Consider the following 5529-nt stretch of genomic DNA (forward strand, 5'->3'; position numbering starts at 1 on the left):
CTCATGATTCCGTTAAATCTCTGAGATCAAACAAGCATTCTGGGAGGCACATCTACCTCAATTTGTTATTGCCTGTGTTAACTTTTACCCTCGCAAATTATATCCATCCATCTATTTGTCGGCGCATAGCCTCACGCGGACCGCTCACTTGCTGGTGTCTATGCCAGCTGTCTTCGGCAGTGGGTGAGGGACACTCTCAACTGGTTGCCAGCCAATCGCAGCCCTAGCAAATTATGGAATGAGAACAAATCAGCTCCAAAATCTAACCACTGCCGTTGATACAGACAATGTTTCATGTAACATCTTAATATTCCATAACATAAATACAATCTCTCACTCTTGACACATGAAGCTATAATGTACTGCTTCACATCACACAACTACAGTGGACCCCCGTGTTACGAACTTAATCCGTTCAGCAGCTATGCTCGTAACTCGAATTGCTCGTATGACGGGAAATCCAAACCTATGTTAATTAGTGAATGCGTGCAACGCGTGCAAAAACCTTAGGTAAAAACATCATGACTTTATACACATATTAAAAAATAGTAACAATCTACTGTACAGTTAAATTAAACAAATATACAAAGGAAAAATGACATTTACCTTTGGGGCGACGTGACTTGAGCTGGGTGGAGGCGGAGGGGAGCAGAGACCAACCCGCAGAATTTATTTATTTTCTTAAATGAAAACTTTTCTCAAACGAGAACATATCACAGGCGATTTCCTTCACTTTAATCCATAATAGAAGAAGCCTCTCCATTTTGTTGTTGACCGAGGTCCGTCCCCTGGCAAGGAAAGTCTTGCCCTTAGAAGAATGCCGAGCGGTTTCGGCCATACTCACGAGCAAGGTTAACTATGCGTGCGCCTCCGTATTTTTTTATTATCTCCTGCTTCGTTTCTATTGTCATCATCCTCTTATTTCTTCCTTTACCACCACTCGCAATTTTAGAAGCCATGTCTAACAGATAAAGTTTGCAAAGTCTTCACAACACACCGACCGGCTGTGCCATCAAGCTAGATGAAGGCGTTCGGCCAATAGCACATTGGCATTTCTCTGATTGACGTGACGCTGGCCAATAGCATATCCGCATCTCCGTGACTGAGACCAGGACTGTGACCTTAATCGACCAATAGCATATCAGCATCTCCGTGACTGACACCGTGACTGACACAGTGACTGTAACATTGTAAGAGCAATAGCATATCAGCGTTACCGTGACATGTGAGAACAGTTGATTTTGTTGATGCAGCAAAGCGAAAAAAATAGTACGGACACATTGACCGGCATGTTGGGGCATGTTGGATTGTTCGTAAAACGAAAGGTTTGTGCGTAAGAGGGGGACAAAAAACGCCGCGGTCCACGTTCGTAAAATGAAAAGTTTGTAAAAGAGGGAGTTCTTAAACCATTGTATTTGTATTTGTTGGTCTCCTTTTTCAATGGTTTGCACTTAAAATTTTTGACAAGCTTGTTTGATCTTAGAGATTTGTTTCTATTCCTTTAATCCATTTTTTTTACATAAGTCTTTGTGCATCTTTTCATCCACTATTTTATCATTACGTCTTCATTAAGAAATCTTAAAGCAGTTATTATGAGATTAAATTCTGTCTTTCCACTGTATGAAAACCCCTCAGCTAAAACAGTGTGATGGACTGATGCAGCACTTCTGTTTTTGGTGTAAGGTGACATTCGAATGTACAGTCATGAAATGAGAAGCCTGTTATAAAAAAAAAAATATATATATATATATATATATATATATATATATATATATATATATATATATATATATATATATATATATATATATATATATATATATATATATATATATATAAAAAGGAAAAAGGACACACACGCACACACCCTCTGCTGTTTTTAAGCCTATTGTATCAACCAATTTCCTCCGAATTGTCTTAGTAACTACTTTTCAGCTGTTGTAACCAACATTCAGTTCAGCATCATTCAGTGTTTCATCAGTTACCGGTTAATGCTGCCAGCATACTTGAGTCCGTTACAGTAATAAAATGAATGAGTCAGACAGTGGAAACACCTTTGATGCTATTTTTTTTGTGCATCAATTCATCTGTTTTATCATTAATTAATTCTTCATTAAGAAATTTTACAGCAGTTAGAATGAGGACTTTCCACTGTTTGATACTGCCTTTACTAAAACACTGTACTTCTTCATATTTAAATGTATAGTTACCCTTTACAGTAAAAAAAAAATGGAAGTGCCTTAAAGTGGAAACACCTTTGATGCGATTGGACCAGATTTGTTCCCATTATTTTTTTTTTTTTTGTACTACTCTGTGCATCTATTCATCTCCTATTTTATCATTAATTCTCCATTAAGAAATACTATTGTAGTTACAATGAGGACTTTCCACTGTATGATACCCCCTCGACTAAAACAACATTTGTTCATATTTAAATGTTTATTCACCCAATGGGAAACATGTTCAAACTACAGGAAAACAAGACATTGCTCAACCTCTTCCACCGTCTTTTAGCCTATTCTACCATGCAACTTCCTTTGAACTTTGAATTCCGTGTCATTGAATAATACATTGCTTGAGAGTTTATGCTACCAGCATAATTGAATTACCTAAAGCAGGGGTCATCCACGTAGTGGCCGCAGGCACTGGGTCGCCCCCAAAAATCACATGAATAACCAGCAGACCTGGTCTGCTATAATAGTTATAATAGTTCAAGTGATAGACCATTGTAATTTTCCAGGAATTTTACTAACGATTATGCAAATCACATATACATGACATATTACACTTGATTTACTACAGCTGATCCTTAATTCTTGTGAGAAATCAATCACATGATCAAGGTCTTCACATAAACTGGTTATGCCGGCTTTGTCCAAAAAAAGGGAGAGACACCAAGGTTCTTCGTACTAATGCTTTACTGACTGCACTTGTTTGCAACAGTTCACACCGTAGAACTGACACATACAAAAGAGATGTCAGCTACGGACAACATAATATGCATTTAAACATAAACCAAACTCATACATACCACTTTGGGCCGCTAAACATAGACAAAGCTGGAACACTTTACGTCTTCGGATATACGCGTGCCGTCGCGTCTGACTTGATGACAGCAGCGTGAATGATTTTCCCGGAAGCCCCTTTCGCGACCCTTAATAAACTCTGCTAGCTGACGGATTGAAAATCATCCATAAATTAACACTATTGCTCCAGTGGACTTAGAAATAATATGGAGCCATTTCAACCGAAATACAAAATATAAAAATCGAACAGAACAAAATTAGGTTACGTTTCAATACAACATTGCCCTCTTCCGGCGAATGCACGGTATTTCTTTGCCAACCGCCACCACTGGTAGTCCTTCGTATTACTCAGTACCAAAGAATTGCTCTCGGTTTCAAAAAGTTTGGTGATCCCTGCCCTAAAGTTTGAATAAGAAAAAAAAGTCAATTGGAAATTCTTTGCTGCTGGAACAGATTTGTTTCTATTCCCTTTTTTTTTTTTTTTACATTTCTTATTGTGCAGCTATTCAACTATCTTATCTTGATTTATTTAATAAGACATTAAAAAAAAACACTCCACTGTTCAGGCATACTCTACCAACTAATTTTGTTCTTAACTTCTTAGGAATTACTTTTCGCGTTTGTTTCTCGCATTCAGTTTAACACCATTCAGTGTTGCATCGATTATGCTGCCAGCATACTTGAGTGCTTAACAGTAAAATTGTGTCATACAGTGGAAACCCCTTTGATGCAAATTGGCCAGATTGTTAAATGCCACAAAATACATTTAATTCTCTGGATATTATAATCATTATAATATCCAGAGAATTAAATGTTTATAATTAAACATTATAATATAATGATATTCAATTTCAGAGAGGTTTTTCTTTTGTGCTTTTACTTGATGCATTTTAGACAAGCTGCTTGTATTTCTCAGTAACTTTATTCCAACAAAATGCTGTATCAAAAGGAATCACACTTTGTCCACATTACCCTCTTCAAACCTCATGAGACAACCTGGACAACACCCAGACTGCTCACACTTGTCTACCACAAGAATTTTGGCCGAAGCAGTCAGTCCAGCACAGAAAAACATTTTGCTCGCTCCAAATCCTTCGCTCACGCTTGAGTTGTGTCCTTACGTGCTCAGCGAAAACGCAGAGGTCGCAAACACAGAAAATCAATATATTTTTATGTGCTCAAAAACTGTTCTTGCTCGGTCAAAGTCTTTCGGTCTTAACCATTTCATTTATAAATGGAGGTACTGTGCGGGCCCGTATTGGTGAGTGCAAATACTTTATTTCTTATGTAGTCACGTTTATTAGTTAATAATCAATGGCTGCAAAAATAAAAAGTAAAAGAAAAGAAACTATTGGTTTTGAATGCTCTGGAAATTGAGGGTTGCTTCATTAAATTATTAAGGGTGATGTTATGAATGGTGTGCATTCTCAAGCCCCTGTGTACCTCTAGATGTTATGCTTATTAAGTAGTAATAAATAGGCACATAGTCGGTATGCACAGCCGATTTGAAGCCCGCTACAACTTTAATAAATCACCCCTCTTTTTTTTTTCAAGATGACGTACATTACCAAAATCGAATGTTTTTTCCGCTTTCTGCCACTTAGGGGTGGGGCTACTTGGAATAAAAATTCACTTGACATTGACGACGACAGAGAGAGGTAGGCCATTATTTCTCCAACGCGATAGTGGGATGGGTCTATGCTATTTGGAATAAAAAGTCCACCTCACATTGACGACGACAGAGAGAGGTAGGCTATTATTTCCTCTTAAATTCAAACCGAATGTAACAACTTCCCAAAATTATTGTTCTGCGTGTTTCAGTTTTTTCGAGTGAATGTACTTCTGTGACATGTTTTTTTTTTTATATATATATTTGGAATATGTATAAATACTGCAAATTACATTTTGCCGACTGACCCGACTCAAAATGTAAGAAAGTGACAAAAAAACTCGAAAATATTTAATATATAAGGCATGGTTATACACTTCAAAATGTATAGTGTTAGGTTTATTTTCCGTAACGTTGTTTTATGTTCTGTAAATGCCGTTAGAAATCGGTGCAAACCAGTGTGAAAAAAAATTCGGCCTTCTGCCACATATATTAAAAAAAAAACCTCTTGGCTAGCAGGTGGAGGAAAAATTACCTTGCATTGTGTAACACGTTTTGTGTAAAACTACAAACAGTCGATGAACCATTGGAAATGTCTTTATTTTATGCTCTTCTATTATAGACAGTACATTTCATTATTTCATCGTCAACGTTTTCCCCTTTTTTTTTCTCCAACGCAATAGTGGGGTGGGGTGGGGGGTAAAACTCGATTTAATTATATACACTGCTTTGTCGCCGCTCGTCACAATAAATCCCTCCAGAGTGCTGGAATATGTTAGGGATTTTTATTTTGTTAATGTGCAAAGAAAGTGTCAACTGAAATTTCGTAGTTTGTTTTCCATCACAATGTATATGTGGACGCTTCTGCTAGCACACAGACTCGCCACGTGCGGC

This window comes from Hippichthys cyanospilos, chromosome 8 (assembly GCF_059441005.1).
Source record: "Hippichthys cyanospilos isolate Australia breed blue-spotted pipefish chromosome 8, RoL_Hcya_1.0, whole genome shotgun sequence".
Taxonomy (NCBI): Eukaryota; Metazoa; Chordata; class Actinopteri; order Syngnathiformes; family Syngnathidae; genus Hippichthys; species Hippichthys cyanospilos.